Source organism: Panthera onca, chromosome B4 (assembly GCF_046562875.1).
Source record: "Panthera onca isolate mPanOnc1 chromosome B4, mPanOnc1 haplotype 2, whole genome shotgun sequence".
Lineage (NCBI taxonomy): Eukaryota > Metazoa > Chordata > Mammalia > Carnivora > Felidae > Panthera > Panthera onca.
In genome coordinates this window covers 88,754,407-88,781,341 of record NC_138345.1, presented here as the reverse complement: position 1 = coordinate 88,781,341, position 26,935 = coordinate 88,754,407, and the positions used below count along the sequence as shown (strand labels likewise).

At 39.0% G+C, this 26,935-nt stretch overlaps 1 pseudogene; it reads right to left on the bottom strand.

Moving 5' to 3' along the window:
- Positions 1 to 18,074: 18,074 nt before the first annotated feature.
- LOC132695318 (protein FAM136A pseudogene) lies at positions 18,075 to 19,137 on the bottom strand (annotated as a pseudogene).
- Positions 19,138 to 26,935: the final 7,798 nt, after the last annotated feature.

Below are 26,935 nucleotides of genomic sequence, written 5' to 3'. Positions count from 1 at the left end.
ATAGACTTCAAGAATGAGCCAGATTTCCAGGGGTATAATGTTGCAGAAAATGATCTAGTGTAAGCATGAGGGGGGAGAGAGAGAGAGAGAGAGAGAGAGAGAGAGAAAGGGTTTTTGTTTTATTTAAAAAAAATTTTTTTTAACGTTTATTTATTTTTGAGACAGAGAGAGACAGAGCATGAACGGGGGAGGGGCAGAGAGAGAGGGAGACACAGAATCGGAAACAGGCTCCAGGCTCTGAGCCGTCAGCACAGAGCCCGACGCGGGGCTCGAACCCACGGACCGCGAGATCATGACCTGAGCTGAAGTCGGCCGCTTAACGGACTGAGCCACCCAGGCGCCCCGAGAAAGGGTTTTTAAAGTCCACCATGATCAGCCAGCTTGTTTGAACTGCAGAGCATGGGTGGAGGAAGAGGAGAATCAAGTCTTGAAAACTTGATGGATTCACATTTTGGAGGAACTTGAATAAGACTGAGGAGTTTGTACATAATCAGACAAGTTGTAATTAAAACAAAAAAAAGTTGTAACAGGCAATTGTCTTTCATTTTGGGCCTAGCACTTGGACCGTTTACTCTCTGGGGAATTCTCTTCCTTACGGGTCTGGGGAAGGGCAAAGACTTAGAGTCCATACAAATGTTAAATATTTGCCTTTTCCTTCTCTCTTACAGTGCAGGCTGTTATGTGACCCAGACTCCACCACACCACACCAAGCTTTGTCTCAGAAACCAGTGCCAGAGAAAAGGTCAGAAGCTCCTTCTCATCTGGCAGGAGCAGCAGCAAGCCTGCAAGAAATGGCAGTGGTGGTGGACGGAGAGCCAAGGAGCTCCCGGTGCAGAGGCTGGAGTGGTGTGACGGCAGCAGTTTGGGGTCAGGGTGGCCACACCGGTTCCTGCTCAGATAGCTCTGTGGAAGTTGTGCTGTCGGCACTTTGCTTCAAGTCTTCTCATTTTTTTTTATTAAAAAAAACCTTTTTTTGAGAGAGAGAGCACTCCCATGCCCGTGCACAAGAGCGGGAGTGGGGGTGGGGCAGAAGGAGAGGGAACGAGAGACTCTTAAGCAGGCTCCGCGTCCAGCATGGAGCCCGACGTGGGGCTTGATCTCACAACTGTGAGATCAGGACCAGAACTGAAATCAAGGGTTGGATGCTCAACCGCCTGAGCCACTGAGGCTCACTTCAAGTCCTCTTAAAAGTTTCAGTCAACTTGCCAATATTCCTAACAAATGTTTCATGGTGGAAAATTTCAAACACGCAGAAGGAGAGATCTGATTCCGATTTGATTTTTGGCGAGAATATAGGTGGTACTTCTGATTGCAGCAAGTCAGGAGGCATAAAATGATGGGACGTTTCTCTTTTTTGTACTGTCATGATCGATCAAGTGGGTTCAGGTGTTATCAGCCTGGTCCATCTAGAGTAACGTTCCGAGCTGCTTTTCTCCTGGTAGCGTTGTTGGCGTTAGATATTGGCATGGCATGAATAGGAAATTAAGGCTACCCTAGGGTGGATTTATAGGACCGACTCATGTCTGCTCATTATTTTTTTTTTCTGAGACAATTCCCTTCATCTCTTTGGCTTCAGAACTTGTGGCCCTTCCTTTGTGGTAAGTGACTCTTCCTTCAAATGTCAAAATGAGTGAGCTGCCTTAGAAATTTAGAGTTGACAATACTGTATTATATACTTTAAGTTGCTAAGAAAGCATTTTACTCTCTAGATCCATCCTTGTTATTTCAAATAGCTAGATTTCATTCTTTTTTTTTATGGTTGAGTGATATTACTTTGTGTGTATATATCATTCTTTATCCATTCATCAATCGATGCACACTTGGGCTGCTTCCATAGTTTGACTATTGTAGATAATGATACAATAGGGGCACCTGGGTGGTTCAGTCAATTGAGCTCCTGACTCATTGGCTCGGGTCACAGTCCCAGGGTTGTGGGATCGAGCCCTGCATTGTGCTTCACGCTGAACGTGGAGACTGCTAAGATACTCTCTCTCTCTTCTCCTCTGTCCCTCTCCCCTGCTTGTGCTTTTTCTCTCTCTAAAAAAAAGTAAATAGGGGCGCCTGGGTGGCGCAGTCGGTTAAGTGTCCGACTTCAGCCAGGTCACGATCTCACGGTCCGTGAGTTCGAGCCCCGCGTCAGGCTCTGGGCTGATGGCTCAGAGCCTGGAGCCTGTTTCCGATTCTGTGTCTCCCTCTCTCTCTGTCCCTCCCCCGTTCATGCTCTGTCTCTCTCTGTCCCAAAAATAAATAAACGTTGAAAAAAAAATTTAAAAAAAAAAAAAAAAAAAAAAAGTAAATAACGTTGCAATAAACATAGGTGCATGTATCTTTTTGAATTAATGCTTTTGTATTCTTCGGGTCAACACCCAGTAGTGTGATTACTGTATCATATGGTACTTCTATTTTTAACATTTTGAGGAGCCTCCATACAGTGAGTGCACCAGTTGGCATTCCCACCAAAAGTGCAAGAGCGCTCCTTTTTCCTCCACTTCCTTACCGACACTTGTTGTTTCTTGCGTTTTTGATTTTAGCCATTCTGATACAGGCAAGGTGTGTCATTTGCAAATGTCTCTCTCCTCCCACTCAGTAGGTTTTTAGTCTTGTTGATTGTTTCCTTTGCTTTGCAGAAGCTTTTTATTTTAATTTGGTCCCAGCAGTTTATTTTAGCTTTTGTTTCCCTTGTCTCAGGAGACATAATCTAGAAAAACATTTCTATGGCCCAGGGCAGAGAAATTATTGCCTGTGCTCTCTTCTAGGATTTTTATAGTTTCAGGTCTCACATCTAGGTCTTTAATCCATTTTGAGCTTATTTTTGTGTATAGTGTAACAAAGTGGTCTAGTTTTATTCTTTTGCATGTGGCTGTCCAGTTTTCCCAGCACCGTTTGTTCAAGAGACTGTCTTTTTCCCATTGCATATTCTTGCTTCCGTTGTCAAAGATTCATTGACCACATAATCATGGGTTTATTTCTGGGCTTTCTATTCTGTTCTATTGATCCATGTGTCTATTTTTGTGCAAGTGCCATACTGTTTTGATTACTACAGCTTTATAATATATTGTGAAACCTGGGATTGTGATACCTCCAGTTTTGTTCTTCTTTTTCAGGATTGCTTTGGCTATTCAGGGTCTTTTGTGGTTCTATACAAATTTTAGGATTGTTTGTTCTACTTCTGTGAAAAATGCTATTGGTATTTTTGACAGAAATTGCATTACATCTGTAGATTGCTTTGGGTAAGATGGACATTTTAACAATATTTGTTCTCCCAATCCATGAACGTGGAATATTTTCCTATTTGTTTGTGCCATCTTCAATTTCTTTCATTAATGTTTTATAGTTTTCAGAGTATAGGTATTTCACCTCCTTGTTTAAGTTTATTCTTAGGTATTTTACTATTTTGGATGCAACTGTAAATGGGACTGTTTTCTTAATTTCTTCTTCTGTTACTTCAATATTAGTGTATAGAAATGCAAGGGATTTCTGTATATTGATATTGTATCCTGTGACCTTACTAAATTCATTTATGAATTCTAGTAGTTTTTAGTGGAGTCTTTAGGGTTTTGATACATAGTATCAGGTCATCTGCAAATAATGGAAATTTTGCTTCTTCCTTATCAAGTTGGATGCCTTTTATTTCTTTCTCTTGTCTGATTGCTGTAGCTAGGACTTTCAGCACTATGTTGAATGAAAGTTGTGAGAGTGGATATCCTTGTCTTGTTCCTGAGCTTAGGAGAAAAGTTCTCAGTTTTTCCACCATTGAGTATAATGTTAGCTGTGGGTTTTTCATATATAGCCCTTATTGTTTTAAGGTATGTTCCTTCTAAACTTACTTTGTTAAGGATTTTTATCATGAATGGAGGTTGTATTTTGTCCAATGCCTTTTCTGCACATATTAAAATGATTATATGGTTTTTATCCTTTCTTTTGTTGATGCAATGTATCATGTTGATTGATTTACACATATTGAACCATGCTTGCATCCCAGAATAAATCCCACTTGATCATGGTGAATGACTTTTTTTAAAGTTTTTATTTAAATTCCGGTTAGTTAACATACAGTGTAATATTAGTTTCAGGTGTATGATGCAGTGATTTAACACTTTTGGTACAACATTTGGTGTCATCACAACAATTGCACTCCTTAATCCCCATCACCTATTTAACGACCCCCCCCCCCCAACCTCCCCTGTGGTAACCAACAATTTGTTCTCTATAGTTAAGACTGTTTTTTGGTTTGCCTCTATCTCTCTTCTTTTTCCCTTTGCTCACTTGTTTTGTTTCTTAAATTCCACATATGAGTGAAATCATATAGTTTTTGTCTTCCTCTGGCTTGGCGTAATACTCTCTAGTTCCATCCACATCATCTTAAATGGCAAGATTTCATTCTTTTCTATGGCTGAGTAATAGTTTTTGCCAATATTTTGTTGAGGGTTTTTTCATCTAAGTTCATCAGAGATATTGCCCTGTAGTTCTCCTCTTTTTATGGTGTCTTTATCTGGTTTTGGTATCAGTGTAATGTTGGCTTCATAGAATGAATTAGGAAGGTTTCCTTCCTCTCTAATTTTTTGGAACAGTTTGAGAAGGATAGGTATTAATTCCTCTTTAAATCTTTGGTAGAATTCATTTATGAAGCCATCTGGTCCTGGACTCTTGTTTGTTGGGAGTTTTTGATTACTGATTCAGTTTCATTGCTGGTCTGTTCAAATTTTCTATTTACCAGTGTCACTTTTGGGAGGTCATGTGTTTCCAGGAGTTTATCCATTTCTTCTAGATTGCCCAATCTGTTGGCATATAGTTTGTCATAATATGAAATAGGTCTTTTGAGTTACTACTATATCAGGTTTTACAGAGGAAATAAAACAGTATAGGGACATACTCTTGTTGATTACTTGCCCTGGGAGTACCAAAATATATGTAAGTAATTGAAAACTTGTGTACTTTGGGCTTTTTTGGCCTTATATTAAGGGGAGATGAGATAAGAATCTGTTCTGCTGTGGTTTGTGTGGCTCCAGTTTTTTTGGAATGATAATGAACTTTAAAATACAAATATTTCCCTCATTGATATAGTAATGCATGGTCATTAAATAAAGCTATTAGGAAGAATTTGAATATTCTAAAAAGCAGAAAGAAGAAATAAGATTAGTCATAACTATATCACCTGGAAACAATCACTTTTTAATGCTTTTGGTGAATTTCTGGTCCCATTTTTCCCCCATAGTTGAAACACTTCTACATGTAAAGCTCTTGGAACAGTGCTTGATATGTAGTAGACGTTCAGTAATGGTTAGCTATTGTTATTGTCATATGGTATTTTAAATTCTCTTAACTTTATTTGATAACAAAAATATTTTCTCAAGTTATAACTAATGCCTTATAAATGGATTTTAAGCTATGGTTATACGTTGCATGGATGTAACAATTTATTTAACCATTCCTTATTTATTAAAATTTTTAAAATGTTTATTTATGTTTGAGAGACAGAGAGAGAGGGACAGAGAGTGAGTGGGGGAGGGGCAGAGAGATGGGGAGACACAGAATCTGAGGCAGGCTCCAGGCTCCGAGTTGTCAGCACAGAGCCTGTCGCAGGGCTTGAACTCATGAACCATGAGATCAGGACCTGAGCTGCAGTCGAATGCTTAACGGACTGAGCTACCCAGGCACCCTGACCGTTCCTCATTTTTTGATATTTAAGTGATTTCCAAATTTTACTTTGTTCTAAATAACATCATAATGGCCTATTTGTATAATCAAGCTTCCTAACCTAGAATTGTTATAATGTTTAGCAGCGGGGCTCATATCCTATGTCTAGAGTATTCTGTCTATGTGCCAGTACTTTTCTTAGGTGAAAATCACTTATCTTGGCAGCTCAACCTTGTTGGAGGCAACCCAGTGGTAGGAATGCCTCCATAAAAATTTCTGAGCTGCCAAAGAGGATACCATTCAATCTAAGCACTAAAGAAACTGTATCCTACTTCTGATAGAGTGCTTTCCCGTTCATTTTCCATTTATGTGCAATTCAACTACTTTCTCGACTGATTTCCTAATTCTTATCAAATAGGAAGTGGAAAATTTGAATGAAGTTCAAGGAAAGCTACCAGATGGAGGTACACTGGAAACTGCAAGTAACTGATGGTTCAAGTGCCAAAGGAGAGGGAAAGACTGTAAATTCAGATCAAAGGACACAAAAGCACAAGACTGAGGCCATATCATATAAAATTAAGGTAAAGAAATTTGTTTTCCTAGTGGTGTGTTAGTGAGTCATCATTAGAATCAATAAATATTAGTAGATTTATTTAAATATTTGTATCAATAGTAAGGTCGGGAATTCTATTTAGTCTTCTGAATCTCAAGGGTAAAGTGTTATGTTAATTTTAATAACCCATTTGAAGCAAAGGCTTCTAGTTGTTCACAGTAGAAAAACAAAGCACTTATTAGCCTCTAGTGATTTACATGGATATACAATTTTAGAGGAAAAAAAATCATTGTATTCTAGCTGGCAACCCCATATGAATGCTATGGTTTTCCAGGAGATCAGGGGAGAAGCTGGTTCTAACTGTCATTAGCTTGCTATGAAATCCTGGGCAGGTCACTTAAGGTCTTTTGACCAGTTTTATTATCCATTGAATGAGAACATGACCCAAATGCTCTTACCAGCCTATGAGCACAAACAAGGCCACACAAGTGCTCCAATTATGACGGCTCTTATTCCTTGCTCACCATGAGTCCTACCCACAACCCTGCAAAATCTCTGATTTTTATTATTTCTGATAATTATTCTGCCTATTATTTCTGATATCCCCCAGTGGTGAAATGGGGAGACATCTCAGGTGTTCTCTTCAATGAGTCTGCTCCAGTTTTCCACGGTCTCTTCTTGCCAACGTGCTTCAACACCAGTTCTTTTTGCCAGTGCCTTTTTGAGAAGGGTGATTTCCAGATCATCCATCGGTAATGTCTGAGTCTCAGGGTACCCCAAACTGCACGAAGCCCGTGGTAGAGTGAGGATCAGGCATGGCCTTCTATAAGTGCTGTTCAACATTTTGTCAACACATCACCAAACCTTCTCTCCTTCCTCTCAGAGATTCATGAAACCATTCATTAAATTAGCTTCTTAAGAATCTACCCCCACAAAGGATCAAATTCAGCTCTCCAAGCCACCGGCAGTTGCTCTCATCCCATCCTTTTCCACCGTCCGTGTCTCACCTCTCCCCAGAACTTTCATCCTTCTTCCATACCCTCCCACACTCAAGACAAAAACCAAACTCTTGTGTAGCAACTCATGGAAACAGATGATTCAAAAAGAATCGATCATTTCGAACACTCTCTGCTCAGTAACAAGGTTCTATATGTAGTCAACACTGATTTGTAAAGGAATGATTTTTATTTGTCGTATCTAGTTATTTCTATGATATGTAAGAGAATAAAAGATTGCTGTTATCTTTAGTCCACTATGGGGCTCTCATGTCATATGTGTGTCATATCATAAAGCACCCAACAATCCTGTAAGCTAAGTCATCCCAGACCTTTAAAACATTCACCATCAATAACTAAAATAGCTACCAATGATACTACTTCTTCATTTCCCCAAGAAAATGGGGAATTTTTTTAAGTTTATGTATTTTGAGAGAGAGAGAGAGAGAGAGAGCGAGCGTGGGAAGGGCAGAGAGAGGGAGAGAGAGAGAGAGAGGGAGAGAGAGGGAGAGAGAGAGAATCCCAAGCAGGCTCCACACTGCAAGCATAGAGCCCAAAGAGGGGCTCAAACTCACAAACCTGGAGATCATGACCTGAGCCAAAATAAAAAGTTGGTACTTAACCAGCTGAACCACCCAGACACCCCCCAAGAGATTCTTGACACAGCCCCATGTCAATATAGATGTAAATTTGTATCTAGTCACTGAGAAATACACATTTTGGAGGTTTTAATTCTTGGGGCACCTGGCTGGCTCAATCTGAAGAGTGTATGATTCTTGATCTCGGGATCATGAGTTCAGCCCCACACTGGATGTAGAGATTTCTTAAAATAAACAAAATAATAAAAAGAAAGTTTCAGTTCTTTTTAATTCACTCTACAGAACAACCCTCTTTCCATTGAGTGCCAAGAGTCCAATAACCCTACACTAACCCTGTTTTCTAGTCTGGGATCTGCTGAACCCTGTTGCCAAAGTATTAGACCAACGAATATTTAAGGTTCCATCTAGCTCTCAATTGCATGATAATATCCTAAAGGCATATCACATTGTGCTTTAGGTTGGGCTGATAAATACAAACAAAATTAATGAGAATGCAAGGTAACAATGTTTTCTGTAGCTGAAGGAGCACAAAGAAGAAAGAAGGCATTAGAGAATAATTACTAGATTCGTGGCTTTGGAGCTGGGACGTGAAGGAGTAGGATTGTTTGGGTGGATCTGGGGTAAGGGCAATCCGCAGGACAGAGAACCATAGTAGTGTCTTTCGGGGAAGAACATTTTCTGTTCTAATTCAGTTGGGTCTTTTCCCACTTTTTTTTTTTTTCGGTTCCTTTTTCTGCATTTGCTTTCGTCAATTACTTTGCACTTAATGCCATCTTCTCACAAATGAATTAGTGTTGTAAACAAAGCAATTTATTGCCTGACCACTGAGCCAAATACAATTCACTCTAATTGATTAACATGGATATTTGGTCTTTGCTCAATGTAGTTTCAAAAATTAAATTTTCTCTTCCTTTTTTTTTTTTTTAAAGGATTTTATTTTTTAAAGTAATCTCCACACCCAACGTGGGGCTTGAACTCACAACCCTGAGATCAAGAGTAGCATGCTCCACTGACTGAGCCAGCCAGGTGCCCCAAAATTAAATTCTCAACCTGATTTACTATTCTCAGAACTTTTCATAGGAAATAATCTAGTACTTTAAACTCCTTGGAGTGTGAATAAGTCCATTAAAATTAATTGCATGGTAATACTTTCCCTAATGAGCCCTATTTGTATTCTTCTCCCATCATACTTATTTCTTATTAAATTAACTTTATTTCACTTGTCACTTCCAGTTATGAAGAAATGGAGCTCGCTCCTTGCTCCGTTTAGAGAAAAATGTCTGAATTTGCTTATTGTAGCATAAGATTTAGTGTAAAGTGAATTCCTTAACCTAGAAACCAAGGTTTCTACTTCTATAACCATCAGAGATACTTTGTTCAACATCATTTTCATCTACAGTGACCAGGTCTGGGTTAGAATATATACAACACCAAATGGAGAATTATATCAAGGTAACAAAACCCAGTCCCATTTCAATTTTGCATCAGATTTGGATTATTACCTTGTTCAGGTACATAAACCTCTGTGTTGTAGTCTCTCATTTTCACATCATTCCTGTTTTGTTCATGGGAATGGTGGAGAGTTAATGCATTTTTAAAAGACTTAGTTTATTCTTCTAATTTCTGTTGTATTTTTGAAAACATAATTACTTAACTAGTTGAATTGTGTGCCCTGGGATCAAGTAATATATAGTTTAGTGTTATAAATTATTGCTTGGTGACCAAAGCCAATTAAGTTAGGTACATGAAATGAGTTTAAATAGAATGAAAAAAATATTTTTTTAAATGTTAATTTTTGAGAGAGAGAGAGAGAGAGACAGAGTGTGAGCAGGGAAGGGACAGAGAGAGAGAGAGGGAGACACAGAATCCAAAGGAGGACCCAGGCTCTGAGCTGTCAGCACAGAGCCCAACGTGGGACTCAAACTCACAGACTGCGAGATCATGACCTGAGCCGAAGTTGGTTGCTTAATCGACTGAGCCACCCAGGCGCCCCTAAACAGAATTTCAAATATGAATTTTATTTATGATAATCAAGTTGGTGTCACTTTCTTTGCGGAGTCTTCCCTACTATTCTAGAAATTTAATTTCTCCTTTCTAATCCTGTTCCTTGTATAGCTAATATGGCACACATCACACTATACTGTAGTTGTTGTCTGTGTTCACTACTGAACTGTAGGCTCCTGGAGGACAGGAGCAGGGCCTCATTCATCCTCAGAGGCAGTAGGGTGGGGAATGAGTGAGTAAGATGCAGGCTCAGAAGCCAGTCTGGCTGGGTTCAAATCCAGATCCAACCATTGCTGTTTCTCTGAACTTAATCTTTTTCTGCCTCAGTTTTCTCAGCTATGAAATGGAGATAATAAATACCTTCTACTTCAGTGTAGGATTAAATGAATTAATGCACAGGGGAACCTGTGTAGCTCAGTCAGTTGAGCATCTGACTCGATTTTGGCTCAGGTCACGACCCCAGGATTCATGGGTTTGAGCCCCATGTCGGGTTCTGTGCTGAGCGTTAAGCCTGCTTAAGATTCTGTCTCCTTCTGTCCCTCTCCTCTGCTCACTGTCTCTCTAATATTAAAAAAAAAAGGCAATTATATATTCAGCATCTTCAAATGGATGCAAACACCCACTACACAGCATTACTTCTAGAATATTGCACAGAAATGGATTTTTTGGTGAACATTAAAAATGCCTTCATGGGATGGGCAATTATTATACATCCACTTTCAGTCTCAATGACAGATTGATTCCTAAATAACACACAGTACTATCACCATTCTGTGTATACCAGTAAAATGAAAACACTTTAAGAGACAGGAAATCAATTTGCTACGAAATGGTGTCAGGAAGGGTTGACTCACTGGTGTAAAAATGGCAACAACAAGCTTGTCTTGAAAGCTCATCTCAGGATAGAAAGCTAATATGCATGTTAATTTTATGAAATGTTGTGTCATTAAATAACATGGGTTGTCATTTTTCTGTTTCCTGTAACTGTGTCCTTACCCCTCCTCCATCCATATAGTTTAGGGTTTTATCCCATCAACACCCCATTTCTGGGTACCGGTTTCTGTATTTGCAGTGGTAATCCTGCATAACAAACATCCTACATGTATCTGTTGTCCATATACATGTTGCTTTTGATCCGCTGTGGCTCTGTGGTTCTAGGCTGCCAGTAGACTGAGGATTGGCTCTATGTGTCTTCTTGGTTTGGGACTGGTCTGAGTGAGCCTCTTCTATCTACACATATTCTAATTTCCTTCCTTCCTCCCTCCCTCCCTCCCTCCCTCCCCTCCTCCCTCCCTTCCTTCCTTTTAAAATTTTACTTAACAATTTTTTAAAAAAATGTTTATTCATTTTTGAAAGACAGAGAGAGACAGAACACAAGCAGGGCTGGGGTGGAGAGAGAGGAGGACACAGAATCCGAAGCAGGCTCCAGGCTCTGAGCTGTCAGCACAGAGCCTGACGCGGGGCTCGAACTCACGGACCGCGAGATCGTGACCTGAGCCGAAGTCGGACGCTCAACTGACTGAGCCACCCAGGCGCCCCTTAAAATTTTACTTTTAAGTAACCTTTACACCCAACACAGGGCTTGAACCCACAACCCTGAGATCAAGAGTCTCATGCTCTCCTGACTCAGCCAGCCAGGTGCCCCTGCACATGCTGTTTTTTTTCATGGCAGAATACAGCAACAGCAAACCATGCTGAAACGAGAAATCATATTTAAAGGTTGTACTCAGAACTTGCACAATGCTGCTTCTGCTCTCATCCCATAGGCCAAAGTATTTCCACACCACATCGCTATCCTCAGAATCAATGAGATGAGGACTGCTTCTTCCATAGGATATACTTCACATGACAATGAGTGGGGGCATAATATTCCATTACAAGGAGGGTGCAAAGCGTTGCAACAATTATCCAATCACAAATATTTCTGTCATTTCCAAATATTTCCTTAGTACAGAGTGACTATCATTTATGACATTAGCAAATACTTACTGAGCATCTAATATGTGCTAGCTGTAAGTGTTTTTCTCACGAGGCTTATATTATAGTTAATGTTTTGAAAATGAGGGGCACCTGGGTGGCTCAGTTAGTTGAGCTTCCCACTCTTGATTTTGCCTCTGGTCATGATCCCAGGGTCGCAGGATTGAGCCTGTGTCAGGTTCTGCATGGAGGGTGGAGCCTGCTTAAGATCCTCTCTCTCCCCCTTTCCCCCTCTCCTCCACTCTTGCACACTCTCTTTCTCTCTAAAATAAATAAATAAATAAATAAATAAATAAATAAATAAATAATACATAAATAAATGAAACGAAATACTGGAATCTATGCTTCAGGGTTATATGTTATTGCCCATCCAGATGTCAGGTTTGGTTGGCAATTTTCTCCTCATTGCTGGACTGCTCTTTGTCTTGTTTTATTTTTATTTATTTGTTCTTTAAAAAGTTTATTTATTTATTTTGAGAGACAGAGAGAGAGCAAGAGAAGGGAAAGGGCAAAGAGGGAGAGAGAGAATCCCAAGCAGGCGCCACGCTGCCAGCCCAGAGCCCAATTCTTTTCTTTGTTTTCAAATGATTTTACCTCTGGGGCACCTGGGTGGTTCAGTTAGTTAAGTGTCTGATTTCGGTTCAGGTCAGGATCTTGTGGTCTGTGAGTTCGAGCCCTGCATTGGGCTCTGTGTTGACAGCTCAGAGCCTGGAGCCTGCTTCAGATTCATGCTCTGTCTCTCTCTCTCTCTCAAAAATAAATAAAGATTAAAAAAATGTTTTTACATGATTTTACCTCTGGCTTAGCAATGTTGTTTATGAACATTATGAAGTAAAAAGCTATGTCAGATTATAAATATATGGGTTTACTTATGTGTATTCTCTAAGATGTTCCTAGATGATGTTATGTAAAAATGTTAAGTATGAATTGGGAGCTGAAATAATGCCCATCCACCTAGAGAAAACATTTGCTTTTGACACCAAAAGAAATAAAGAATGAAAGAATGAAAGAACAAAAAGAAGGAAGGGAAGAAGGAAGGAAGGAAGGAAGGAAGGAAGGAAGGAAGGAAGGAAGGGAACACCATCTGTAAAGGCAGGAACCCTGTATATAGAGAAGATAAAGATCTACAGACTTGACTTTACATGTCTCTTCCTAGGTCATACATTTAGTCATTATTCAATCACGTACCTAACAACTATTTATTCTGCTCTGATTATGTGCCATGTTCTGTTGTAAGTTCTGGGAATATAGAAGTATATAAAAGAGGCAAATATTCTTTTTTTTTCTTCTTCCAAGGTTTGATTTAAATTCCAGTTAGTTAACATATAGTTTACATACATATTAGTTTCAGGTGTAGGATTTAGTGATTCATCACTTACATACAACACCCAGTGCTCATCACAACAAGTGCCCTCCTTGATCCCCATCATCTATTTAGCCCATCCTCCACCCACCTCCCCTCCCACAACCCTTGGTTTGTTCTGTAAGAGACAAATATTCTTGACCTCATGGATCCTATGTTCTAGTGGGAGAGAAACAGTAAAAATTAAGTAAAATGTATAGGATGTCAGATGATGCAGCAGTTACGAAAGTAAAAAAGTCAGTCAAAATGGGCGATGTCAGAAGTGTTCAACAAAAATCAATAATTAATATAATTAATAGATAATTAATAAAGAGTTTAGTAAAGGTTAATAATTAACAAAATGAAGCAGGGTTACAAGAGCAAAGGATGCATTGTGCCTTGGAGTTAGCAGCGGTGGGGAGGTCCTTACACCCTGAGACCTGTAAGGTAAGGTGATGGAGAATTCACCAGAACCCAGAGAGGAAAGCTGAATGGAGAGGGCCACCTGATAGGAGCTGTGATCTTCATTAAGGAAGGCAGCCCATGCACAGGGACTTAGCAGGAATGGAGCCGGGACCATAAATCCCCAACCACTTCTTCCCCCAGATCTCCTCCTGCTGTCTCCCATTGTTCAAACCCAACAAAGGAAGCCAGAGGACAAAGGAAGTTGCAGATAGAGTCCACTGGTCAGCCTTCTTGTGACAAAGCAGGGCTGAGAAGGTTGGGGGTGGATGTGGAGAATGGTCTGGACGACAGGGCAGATGGCGATGGTACTATGGAGAAAAATAAAACAGGAAAAGGGGATAAGGAAGAAACAGGATGGATGGATGGATGGATGGATGGATGGATAGATAGATAGGGGACTGAAATTTTTAAATAGGGTGACCAGAAAAGGCCTTGACAAGATGGTGACATTCAAGTAAGGAGGAGCTGAGGGACTGAGCTATCTGGAAATCTGAGGTAAGAGTATGCCAGGCCACAGGAAAGCAGATGCAGTCTCTATGGCAAAGCATTCCCACGAAGCTTGAATGGAGTCCATCTGCAACAGCTTCAGGGGACAAAAGCAGTGTGTGAACTGTCTCAAGGTGGAGCAGCTTCATCAGTCCTTCCATTCTGGATCCTGAGAGCATCTCACTTACCTGCTCTGCTGCTTGGGGGAGCCAGGAAGAAGCATGGAGAGTGTGTTTGAGGAGGGTTGTTGGTTGGGGAGGGGGTTCTGTCTCTCATGCCACGACCCTGAAGTAAAGACCCTTTGTCCTTTCCCTTTGACTCTCTTTAAAATTTTTCTCGGTACATGGAGGCAGATGAAGAAATGAAGCATTCTCTTGGAAAAGGAGCGTTTCTGGTTTTTGTTCTTAATTCCCAGTCTACTACCTGCTTTAAAGAAAACTATTAAGAACCTTAGAGTTTTGATATTTAATTAAAAAAATTTTAAATGTTTACTCATATTTGAGAGAGAGAGAGAGAGACAGAGACAGAGAGACAGAGCGAGAGTGGGGAAGGGGCAGAGAGAGGGAGACAAAGAATCTGAAGTGGGCTCCAGGCTCTGGACTGTCACCACAGAGCCTGACGCGGGGCTTCGACTCACCAACTGTGAGATCATGACCTGAGCTGAAGCTGGATGCTTAACTGACTGGGCCACCCAGATGCCCCCCAAAATCTGCTATCTTATTAACTGCAGCAGGAGAGAAGGGGCGAGTCTGAGAAATGTGCCTGAGTCTGAGAAACAGGTAAAAAGTGGCAGAGTTGAGGCTCAGATGCACAATATCTAGTTCCAGCAGGATATTTTTACCACAATAAAGCACTGCCTCTCAAGGATTGTTTTTCCTACTCATTTGGTGCTTATTATCCATTGCCTGACACAGTACTTTCTTTTTATGGACCCGTTTCCCCAGTGAGTTAGAAATAGTCACTATGCTTGAAGAATTGCTGTAGCCCTCACAATGCCCTGCTTAGTGCCTGCTCTGAGAAAACCTTCAATAGAATTAGACTGACCTATTCATGGGGGCTTTTTTGTTGTAAACAACAGAAATAGGTGATTCTGGCCAACCTAAGCAGGAAGGAATCTACGGAGATTCTCGCATGCTCACGTAATTTATGGGAAGCTGAGAAACTAAGCTGGAAATAGGTTCATCCAGGGCTCCTCTTGAGGTGGGAAGCACAACATGGGGCTTATTGTACAACAAATGTGTTCAGGACCCTGTTCCTCGGGGAAAAATCAAATGGTAAACGTATCCAGTTTCTATTTCACCCACTCAGGGAGAGAATCTTTGGCCCATCGTGGGGCGTTGGTATGTCCTTTGTCTAGGGGAAGCTAGGGAATCTAAATAGAGCCCCACCAGACCATATACAATGGGCTAGAGCTCCTCAGAATGAAATTTGGGTGCTGTTAGAAAGGACAAATAGGTGTTGGGAAGCGAATCTTTCAGCCCTCAAAATCATACAGAGTCCACTACAATTGATTAATTGAATTGTTTTTAAATGCCTTGTTAATTATTTTCAATTTTGCATGGATCCAGGAAAAAGGAATGAGAAAACAGAGGCAAAACAAGACCAAGGAACTTGCTTTAGGCCACTCAGAAGTTAAGTTAAGTAATTCAGTTCAAATTCAAATCCAGACTAGGAATCTCAGATTTTTCTCACTAAATCATTCTGTGTCTTAATACCAGGGACTTTATGTTATAACTTAACTATGAATTGAAAAATACAGTATGGTATGTTTGAAGCATATTTCACCATCTTGTTCCTTACAAAATACATTTCATAGCCTAAAGCAAATGACTGTAATAGAAAAGAATACTATTCAGTAGTATATGGAAATTAATTCACAAGGAAGCAATGAAAGGATAATCCTATCATAAATTTAACCATAAATAATACACCATATGAGTACCTGAGTGTTATATATTTATGAGTCTATAGAAAGGAAAAAGTTTTCTCAGTATATTTAAAAATCACTTCAAAGAAACCACAAAGCTAGTAAAATAGATTTGCGTATTTATAATACATAATAATAATATGACATTTTTTTTTCCCATCCTGTGTCCAGGCAAAAGACTTGCATTTGTATAAATGGATTTTACATTACTAACAAAGTTTTCAATAGAGGTAATTAACGCCTTAAATCTCTACTAGAAGGAGTCTTTGTATCTGAGACTCTAGACTTCCATAACCCACCTAAAGGAGTTAATTTCCCTAGGGTTTTGAACAGAAAAAGAAAAATACTTTCTCATATATCTAATGCAAAGAGAGTAAGTGACTTCCGTACGATGGGGGACTTATTTTTTTCAGGGAACCAGGAGGTCAGTTAATACCCTGAGCATAGTACAAAAAGTAACAACAACAACTAGCATTAGTTGGATGTTTATACATCCTGCTAAGTACTTCAAATAAATCATCGCATTCAATACTCATGACAACTGCATTGGTTTTGAATTTTTTTTTTTTGGAGGAAAAAGTAAACCTTATTCATTTTTTAAAAACTGAACCACTAGGAAAATAGATCAAGGCCTTGAATCACCAAACACAGGCTATATTACCATTTCAAGTGATAAGTTGGTAAAAAGACAATAAGGTGCTTATCAAAATGAAAAGGTGCTAGAGCTGGGGCAGGAACACTGCTTGCTGCAAAGGCCCCAGGCAAAAGTGGCATTTGGTAATGGGGGAGGTTGCCCCCTTTTGCTTTAAAGGAATCACAGCTCACCCCTGAGTTGCCTACTGTTTCTCCTTTGACCTTCCTGTTGCCAAGAGATTGTTTCATCAGGGTTTTGTTATTTCAGGGGGCAAAATAAGCAATACTGAGTGTAGGCTTTCATTCCATTCTGTTCTATAAAAACCAGGTTTTCCCAAATCCGGTACTTAATAATTCTCTTAAGAAGGCAACAGTTCCTCCTTCAATGATCATTCTTGGATACTGGTATATAGGGCAGCCAAAACCCCCTTTCCCTTCAAGGGGGAGTGTCACGGCAAGATTGTCCTGTCGCTCTGCTGTAGATAGCCTCACGGCCCACCATGGCAGCCAGAGAGAGGGAAGGTGGCTTCCCATACCCAGTGTAACATCGCCTCTCTTGGTTTTGCAGGGTCTCCTAGCTGAAAGGTGTAATGTGTATGTTAAGAAATGCATATCCACAGTTGATGGTCAGAAACAGATATCCACAAGAACGGTTCAAAGTTCTTATCCAAACTACCTCTCCCAACTCTTCATCTTAAATCAACTTCAAGTCCTTGTATATAAAACAAAACCAAGCAAAGCAAAGACCCAGAAACCTTTTTTCCCTTCTACATTTGTGACCCCATGCATTTTATCAGCTTATGGAAAATGATTTAGAGATCCTTCTGATAAACAGGAGGTTGGCAACAAACAGAAGCACTTCTGCTCAGACCACCAGATCATAGGAAGGTTAGAGGAACCCACCAGCCTGTTGGTACCTGTATACTAAGAAAGATCTGGAACCTTGGAGGGCTCTGGCTTGGCACGACTGAGATCCCTAGTTTCAGGACAAGCATGTGAAATTTAGCTACCAAAAACTCTCTATGCTATCTCTGTCCCAAATGTTAGCACCAGTGTTTCTCATTTCACTTTCTAGGGTTGAAACATAAAGGAACCAGTGTCTGGAGCAAAGTGACACATGCCTCAAACTTGCTGCCATCCCTAATTTCCTCATAAATTCACTTGAAGGACCAAAGCTCCCATTTCTCTTTTTAATGTTTGTTTGTTTGTTTAGAGAGACAGCATGAGTGCGGGAGGGGCACAGAGAGAGAGGGAGACACAGAATCTGAAGCAGGATCCAGACTGTGAGCTGTCAGCACAGAGCCTGACGTAGGGCTCAAACCCATGAACCTCAAGATCATGACTTGAGCCGAAGTCCAATGCTCAACCCACTGAGCAACCCAGGCGCCCCCCCCCCGACCATTTCTCTTTTTAAATAGATTCCTGCTGTCCACTCCAATGACCATTGCAAAGACTTCTATTTCCAAATGGACAGGAGAAACTCCTTCATCTTCTCAGTGCATGTGGTCATCCACACACTTGGCCACATAACTCTCCAGCTGCCACTTCACCTGAAGCTCTTTACTTCCCGCATCTATTGAATCTTTGGCTTTGTTGATGCAATGCATGGTGCACCAGGCCAGGCAGTCCTAGAACTTCTCCAACTCACTGGTCACCAGGGCCTGGGCTTGAGCCGAAGGCATATGGCAGCACTCACTGCACTGGTGCACCTGCTGCATGGCCACCTGGGAGTCCTCACAACAGTGGACACTGCACCTTCTGGAAGTTCTGTCTCTCCAGACCCTGCACTGTGGAGTTCACCACCTCCTGCACCTGCATCTGCTGTAGCTGTGCAGTGGCGATCCCGTGCTACCGGGTTTGAAGTTTTAAAACTAAACTTTACTTAAGATTCCTTTTTGTTTCCACCTCGAAAGTCAGTTCTGTACAAAGACCATTGAGAATGCAAAGGCAGAGACTCTGAGTTTCCTTAAAAGGTGTTTCATTATATTCTACACATTTAGAGGAAAACAAAAGGAGAGAGGAGAGAAAAGGAAGAGGAAGTTTATGAAACTTTAAAAAATTTTTTTAACGTTTATTTTTATTTTTGAGAGAGAGAGACACACACACAGCATGAGTTGGGGAGGGGCAGAGAGAGAGGGGGACTCAGAATCTGAAGCAGGCTCCAGGCTCCGATTTGTCAGCACAGAGCTGGACTGGGGCTTGAACTTATGAATCATGAGATCATGACCTGAGCTGAAGTCAGAGGCTTATCAGACTGAGCCACCCAAGAGCCCTTATGAAACTCTTTACTGGTTCTTGGATGATTTAGTGATGCCAAAGGAATCAGAGACAAGCCCTAGGACTTCAGGGTGTATTCATGAAGACGTTTGACCTTGGGGCTGGTTTGAGTCAAGTTTTTGAATATTCTCATTTGTATGTGTCTGGTAAGTAGAGGAATAGTCAGGACACTGGGCTCTGGGTCCTCCTAGCTGGAGGTTCTACCCTACCTGGAGGTTCTTTTTCTTCTCTCCACAGGACATCTCTACCGTATTCATTTGCTACGTACTCTAGGCCTTCTGCCTTGACAGATGTTCTCATTCAGCATTGCGTATACTTCTTATTTTCTCTAGGGACCCTCTTACCCCCAACCTATAACTAACGTTTTGTTCCTTTTTTTATTCAAGTACAGTTATCATACAGTGTTATATTACTTTCAAGTGGGCAATAGAATGATTCAATTCTATACATTTCTTAGTGTTCAAGATAAATAAATGTACTCTTAATCTCCTTTGTCTATTTCACCCATTGTCCTCCCTGCCTCCACCCCCCACTCCCAACAACCACCAATTTGTTCTCTGTATTTAAGAGTCTATTTTTTGTCTCTTTTTTCGACTAGTGCTTTTCCCTGTCATAGTTTTAAATGGTTTAAAGAAGTGAATATATACATCTATTTCCCCCAAAGGAAAAGAATACACACCATGCAAAGAAACTGCACACACACACAGAGTATATTTATGTGTGTATGTGCATTCTTCAAAGGAATAACTGCCCATTTTATGGATCAGGAAACTTGAGAACTTGAAGTTAAGTACATGATCAAAGTGCAGCTACACAAGGATGAATTTGGGATCTGAATCCAGATAGAGCGCATCTCTGATGAAGAATATTATCCTTACTGATTTAAACAATGAAAGTTTATTTACTAACCAAGTAGTAAATGAAACACACATAAAGAGTAATACATAGAAAAAGAGTTCCTAGAGAAATTTACATTTTGTACTTAAAATTCATTTTCTTATCCATTGGGCTATATCTTGAATTCTTAAAATCACACAGAAAAATTAAACCTATCAACTCACTCCCAGGAAATGAGTGCTTGGGGATAAGTCTGAAGCCTATCTGGGAGTTTAATGACGTCTCAACAAACTCTGATGAAGTAACGTGAACCGTGCTGTTGGTTCACTTGTCAGTTCTTCATGTCACTGCATGAATGGTTTTGCTCTGTGATTCCTGGAAATCTCTGTTCAAATATTTCTTCTGTCGGCAGCTACCAACTATGATGCATTGGAAAGCTTCTGACAGAACTGTTTCAATGGAAATGTTCTTTTAAAATGAAGGTATTTGGTACCTGGATGGCTCAGTCAGTAGAGCATGCAACTCTTGATCTCAGCATCGTGAGTTTGAAACCCATGTTGTGGGTAGAGTTTACTTAATAAAAAAATAAATAAATAATTTTAAAAAGAGAAGCAGTCTTTGACTACCACTTTAATTTTAAAAAAATAAATGAAGGGGCGCCTTGGTGGCTCAGTTGGTTAAGAGTCCGACTCTTGGTTTCGGCTCAGGTCATGATCTCACGGTGTGTGAGTTCCAGACTTGTGTCAGGCTCCGTGCTGACAGCGCAGAGCCTGCTTGGGATTCTCTCTCTCTCCCTCTCTCTCTGCCCTTCCCCCACTCACTCTCTCTGTCTCTCCCTCAAAAATAAATAAATAAAACTTAAAAAAGATAAAATGAAGAGCTTTCATTTATTTATTTAATGATATGATCGTCTACATAGGAATTTTTCTTTAATGTTTACCTATTTTAGAGAGAGAGAGAGAGAGTGAGCGAGCATGTACGGGGGAAGGGCAGAAAGAGAGAGGGAGAGAGAGCATCCTAAGCAGGCTCTGTACTGTCAGCACAGAGTCCTATGTGAGGCTTGATCCCACAAACTGTGAGGTCATGACTTGAGTGGAAATCAAGAGTGGCACACTTAACTGACTGAGACCCTCAGGTGCCCTCAGAATTTCTGTTTTTTTAAGTTTATATATTTATTTTCAGAGAGGGAGGGAGCACCAGCAGGAGAGGGGCAGAGGGAGGGGGAGACAGAATCCCACGCAGGCCCTAGGCTGTCAGCTCAGAGCCCCCATGTAAGGCTTGATCTCATGAACCGTGAGATCAAGAGTCCAGAGCTGAACCGACTGAGCGACCCAAGTGCCCTGAAGATGTTTTATTGACTAAAATAAAACTCAAGCCTCAGACACATGGTTTTTTAATTTTAGGTAGTATCAATATCTCTAGAAATTAGGCAAGTTTAGGAATATTATTACTCTGATGAAGAACTAATTTTCTACTAACAGGCAGAAATTAGCAGAAGTTTCTTTTTTTCCTCTGAAATGAGCATGGATATGGTATGAAAAAAACAAGTAAGCTTTATGATGTCAGCTATCCTCTCTGAGATCTATTTAAGCAGCCTATATTGTTTATATAATTTTATTCCTTACTTTTCTCTGCAACATCATGTTGTAAACATTTCCTATATTGGTATAGTCTTTTAAAAATAATTTATTGAGCTGTAATTCACATACTATAAAATATACCCTATTAAAAGGTATGATTCAGCAGTTTTTAGCATATTTAAAAAGTACAACCATCACTGTTTAATTCTGGAAGTTTTATCCTCCCAAATAAATCTCCTACCTCTTCTCTCCCCATTTCTCCCTCTCTCTGCAACTCCTGGAAGCCTCAAATGTATGTTCTCTCTCTGCGGATTTGCCTGTTCTGGACACTTCATGTAAGTAATCATACAACATATGGCCTTATGTGTCTGCCTTATTTTACTTAGCATAACGTTTTCAAAGTTCATCATGTTGTAGTATGAATCAGTACTTCATTCCTTCTTATGGTTTCAAAATGTTCCATTGTATGGTATAGTCTCTTATTTATTTGTCACTGATTTATTTTTATTGAGATATAACCGACATATAACGATTGCATTGGTTTCAGGCATACAATATACTGATTTGATATTTGTATGCACTGTGAAATGATCGCCATAACAAGTCTAGTTATCATCCATCACCACACATAGTTACAATTTTTTCCCCTGATGTCGAGAACTTTTAAGATCTACTCTTTTAGCAACTTTCAAATATACAATACAGTCACCATGCTGTACATTACATCTCTATGACTTATTTTATAACTGGAAGTTTGTACCTTTCAACCACCTTAATCCACTTTGCCCACCCTCCATTCTACCCCTGGCAACCACCAATCTACTCTCTGTATTTATTAGGTCAAATAATTTTTCAAATGAGATTATATAGTATTTAACTTTTTCTTACTTATTTCACTTAGCATAATAGCATAATATCCTCAAGGTCCATTCATGTTGTCACAAATGGCAAGGTTTCCTTCTTTTTTTATGGCCGAATAATATTCCACTCTGTGTGTGTGTGTGTGTGTGTGTGTGTGTGTGTGTGTGATTGTGTGGGTACCACAGTTTTTTTTTAATCCATTCATCCAGTGATGGAACTTGGATCATTTCCATGTCTTGGCTACTGTAAATAATGCTGCGATGAACAGGGGGGTACACATGTCTTTTTGAGTTATTGCTTTTGTTTCCTTTGGATAAATACCCAGAAGTAAAATTGCTGGATCATGTGGTAGTTCCCTTTTTAATTTTGTGTGGAACTGCCATATTGTTTTCCATAGTGGCTGCCTAATTTACATTCCCACTAACAGTGCACGTGGGTTCCTTTTTCTCTACGTCCTTACTAACACTTGTTATTTCTTATCTTTTTGGTAATAACCATTCTAACAGGTGTAAGGTGATATATCACTGTGGTTTGATTTGCATTTCTTTGATGTTCAGTAATAGTGAACATCTTTTCATATACCTGTTGGCCATCTGTATGTCTTCTTTGGAAAAATGTCTATTCAGATCCTCTGTCTATTTTTAAGTGAATTGTTTGCTTTTTAGCTATTGACTTGTATGAGTTCTTTATATTTTGGATATTAACCTCTTATCAGATATATGATTTGCAAATATTTTCTTCCATTTGGTAGGTTGCCTTCTCATTTTGTTGATGGCTTTCCCTCTATATAGAAGCTTTTTAGTTTGATATAGTCCCACTTGTTTATATCTGCTTTTGTTGCCTTGACATAGTCTTTTTAAACATAATTTTTAGTGACTGCATAATACTGGGAAGGTGGAAATACCATTGTTAATATTATTCTATGGAAATTTAAACTGTTCTTTCTTTTTGTTTTTTCTATTATAGATAATAGTGGGAGGAGCTATGTGTATGTATTTTTTTCCTTAGATTTAGAATTGTTTTCTTAGAATACGGTCCCCAAAATGGTAATCCTGGTGAAAATATTAAAATCTAACACCAAGCTGTTTCTAAATGAGTTTTGCAAACTTATGTTTCCTTTATTTTTTTTTTTTTTATGAGGTAGGTACTTTTATTAATGCACGTCTTTTTTTTTTTTTTTTTTTTTTTTTTATGAGGTAGGTACTTTTATTAATGCACGTCTTTTTTTTTTTTTTTTTTTATGAGGTTATGTTTCCTTTAAAACATTTTTTTAATGCTTATTTTTGAGAGAAAGAGAGAGATGGAGCGCCAGCAGGGGAGGGGCAGAGAGAGAGGGAGACACAGAATCCTAAGCAGGATCCAGGCTCCGAGCTGTCAGCACAGAGCCCAACAGGGGGCTTCAACTCACGAACTGAGATCATGACCTGATCCAAAGTCAGACGCTTAACTGACTGAGCCACCAAGGCACCCCTGCAAACTTATGTTTCAATGAACAAAATTGAGCATGCCCATTGCATCCTATATTTGTGAACGGTGGCCGCTATATTTCTATTCCCTTTTTCTTATCATACAAGCCAGAATGTTCATTTAAAATACTGGGGTGCCTTGGTGGCTCAGTTGGTTAAACATCCAACTCTTGGTTTTGGTTCGGGTCACGATCTCACAGTTTGTGGGTTCAAGCCCAACATCAAGTTCTGTGCTGGCCATGCAGAGCCTGCTTAGGATTCTCTCACTCTCCCTCTCTCTGCCCCTACCCTGCTCAAGATCTCTGTCAGTAAATAAATGAATAAATAAAAAATTTAAAATAATCTTCTCTTTTTATTTCAAGGTGACAGTGAGCAAATTTAGGAATGTGTCAGATATGAGAAAATGATTTTGATCACATCATAAATATGGCATCTAGACTGAGGTGGCGCTGATGACTCCAATTTTGAGAATTTCACATCAGACAGGAAAAGACAGCAGTCCCATGATAGAGACATGGTGTTATTTTTCACTCTCTTATCATACTTTATACAGACTACTGCTAACTGAATACAGTCCTGGAGGCAGGGATAGCAAAAAAGAGGGACTATTTAATATAGGAGAGTTGAATACAAACTTTAGAAATGGAACTTTAATTTTTTTCAGTTTAAGAGATGAGATATTTCTTTTTTTTAAATGTTTATTTATTTATTTTTTCTGAGAGAGGGAGAGAGACATGAGCCAGGGAGGGGCAGGGAGAGAGGGAGAGAGAGGATCTGAAGGATCCTGCTGACAGCAGAGAGCCCGATGCGGGACTCCAACTCACAAACCATGAGATCATGACCTGAACCAAAGCCAGATGCTCTACTGATTGAACCACCCAGACACCCCGAGATGAGATATTTCTGAACACATTCTAGATTCTTTTAAACCCTATCCCTTTGATTATAGTCTAGCTTTGTATCTCAATAATCTTGCCTTTCTCTTCACCCAGAACATGCTATTGTACTCTTCAAAAGGCTCTGCTGATGTTCTTAGTACCATTTGGTTTTAAAGTTATTTTCACTAAACTGGGACAGATAATTCAAAGGTAAATAATTCTATGGCTCAAGTTTTGTCCACAGGTTTATTACTCTCATATCTTATTTGACAAATGGTATCTTTATTGAAAATACCAGCCAACTCAGACATAGTCTAAATTTTTTTATTTTTTTTATTTTTATTTATTTATTTTTTTAGGGAGAGAGAATGAGAGAGTGCAAACTGGGGAGAAGAAGACAGAGAGGGAGAATGAGAATCTTAAGCATCCTCCATGTTCAGTGCAAAGCCTGATGCGGGACTTGATCCCACTGCCCTGGGATCATGATCTAAGCTGAAATCAAGAGTTGGATGCTTAACTGAATGAGCCACCCACGTACCCCTATATCTTTAAAAAAAAAAAACAAACAAACCAACCATCTTGTTTTTGATCGTCCAAGAAATTTGGGATTAACCCCAAACCTGGTTAATCCTAAAGCTTATTATTGAAATTCCTAGTTACCATTTCAGTTTTATCATTATGAACAGTTTATAAATCATTTCTTGAATTAGTACTATCAATGCCATTTCATTTATGCTGTAAAAGCTCACTTATTAATGATTTTTAATTTCACAGTTTTGACCTATTTTTGGAAACTTTTTTGTATACCATTTTTTCAAAACTATCAAAAATTTTTTGGATAATTTGTACTGATCTTTAACATAAACAGAGTATTAGCTGACATCATGATAAATTATGATTGACTATTTTTGAAACTTGAACTTCTTGACCTTGATATCAAGCAAAGTATAATTTCCCCTTGACTATGGTCTATATTTTTATATGATTTTTATAGCTAACTATTTTATAATGTATATATCTCAATTTTTAGGAGTATATTTCCTTATTTATAAGATATCCATTAAAAAGTAAAAAGTTACCTACATTCATATAATTTTGCTTAAACATATAAATATGATTATTACATAGATTTTTTAAAAAGCCAGTATTCTTTTTCCTTTCTTTTCTGTCTGGGATTAGATTTCCCCATCATTCTTTTCTCTACACCCATTATATCAGCTCCTTCACCTTCCTCCAGGATACCGCAATGTAATAACTTAGTGTAAACCACTCTAATAAATTAACCTGCACTTTGCCTTGCATCCATGGAATACTACACTGACATGTATACATATACAGGATTTCTAAATACCAGGATTTCTCTTTCTTTCTCCAAAAGTATGATTTTATGTATATTTTTCTGCTTCTTGCTTTCTCACTCAATAGTATCCCTTGGGAATCTGTCTAAATCATCTGACATAGCACTTTGTTATTTACGATGGCTCCATAATATTCTGTGATGTGTCGCTCAGCAATTCATATATTGATGGGCATTCATTTTGTTTCTGTGCTTAAGTTCTGATAAATTTTGCAATAATCATGTCTATAGGCATGTTCTCACCAACTGGTTTTTATGTCTATGAGATAGAGATTTATGTGTTAAAGGGTATATGTACTTTTAATTTTAATAGATCTCTACACTGCTCCCCTTAAAGGCTGAAATATTTCAAACGTCTAGCAATACATGAGAGCACACCTTTTCTCACATTTCCACCAGTAAAAAGTTCTATAGCTCTACTCATTTTTCCCCCTGGGCTTATGGGTGAAATATGGTATCTCATTGTCACTTTAGTTTTTATCTCCCTGATTACTATCAATTTGAGCCTTTTATTATATATCTGTTGTCCATTTGGATTTGCTGTCAAATTTGTTATACCACTAAATTGTGTATGTGTGTTCCTAGTTTGTGAATAAATTATAAAAGGTATTATATATATATATATATATATATATATACACACACATATATATATGTGTGTGTGTATGTGTATATATATATATATATACATATATATATATGTGTGTGTGTATGTGTGTGTGTATATATATATATATATATATATATATATATATATATATATATAATGGATATTAGCATTTATTTAACTGATTTTATTTTGTTCCTTAACTTTGGTTATTGTATTTTTGGTACATAATTTTTTATGCAGTCAAATTTGGCAAATACATAAAATACCAAAAGATAGTAAAAATAATCTATAATCTCAATATGACTTTTTCTCCCTTTTTGAGGTGTATAGTATAAATAATGGAAGTCTCCCCTTTGTTCCCCCCAAATCCTATGGCTCCAGAAATACTACAGTCAATATTTTGGTATGTGGACTTCCGGTTTTTAATTCATGCATAAAGAAATATATCTAA